Here is a 453-nt window from a genome sequence, read left to right as displayed (position 1 = left end):
TTCTTCCAGTTTGTCCCTGGGATAGTATTGCAGGTAGGCCACACCCCTGGGGAAACTCCCCCTAGGCCGACCGGCCACTTAGAACGCAGTCATATGATCCATCATGGGAACCACCACTCACAACTGGAGTCCAGCCAAGTTGACACATCTTCAACTATCACAATCTATGACCTTTCCATTCATATTTTATCATGGTGTACTACATCTACTGTCTAAAAAACTTTTTATTTTGAAATATTTATATATTCACAGGAAGATTCAAAGATAGTATATGGAAGTAGCCTTCATGCAGTTTTACCCAATATTACATCTTACATAACTACAGCACAATATCAAAACTAAGAATTTCATATTGGTACAATGTACATATATAGTTGTATGGTAGTGTACCACATGTATAGATTTTTGTAACCATCACTACAATCATAATAGAGAACTGTTCCATTACCACAA

This window comes from Orycteropus afer, unplaced genomic scaffold (genome assembly GCF_000298275.1).
Source record: "Orycteropus afer afer isolate SDZICR_OR568_19922 unplaced genomic scaffold, OryAfe1.0 scaffold00090, whole genome shotgun sequence".
NCBI classification, from domain to species: domain Eukaryota; kingdom Metazoa; phylum Chordata; class Mammalia; order Tubulidentata; family Orycteropodidae; genus Orycteropus; species Orycteropus afer.
The sequence above is the reverse complement of the archived record's forward strand: the minus strand, read 5'-3'. Positions refer to the sequence as shown.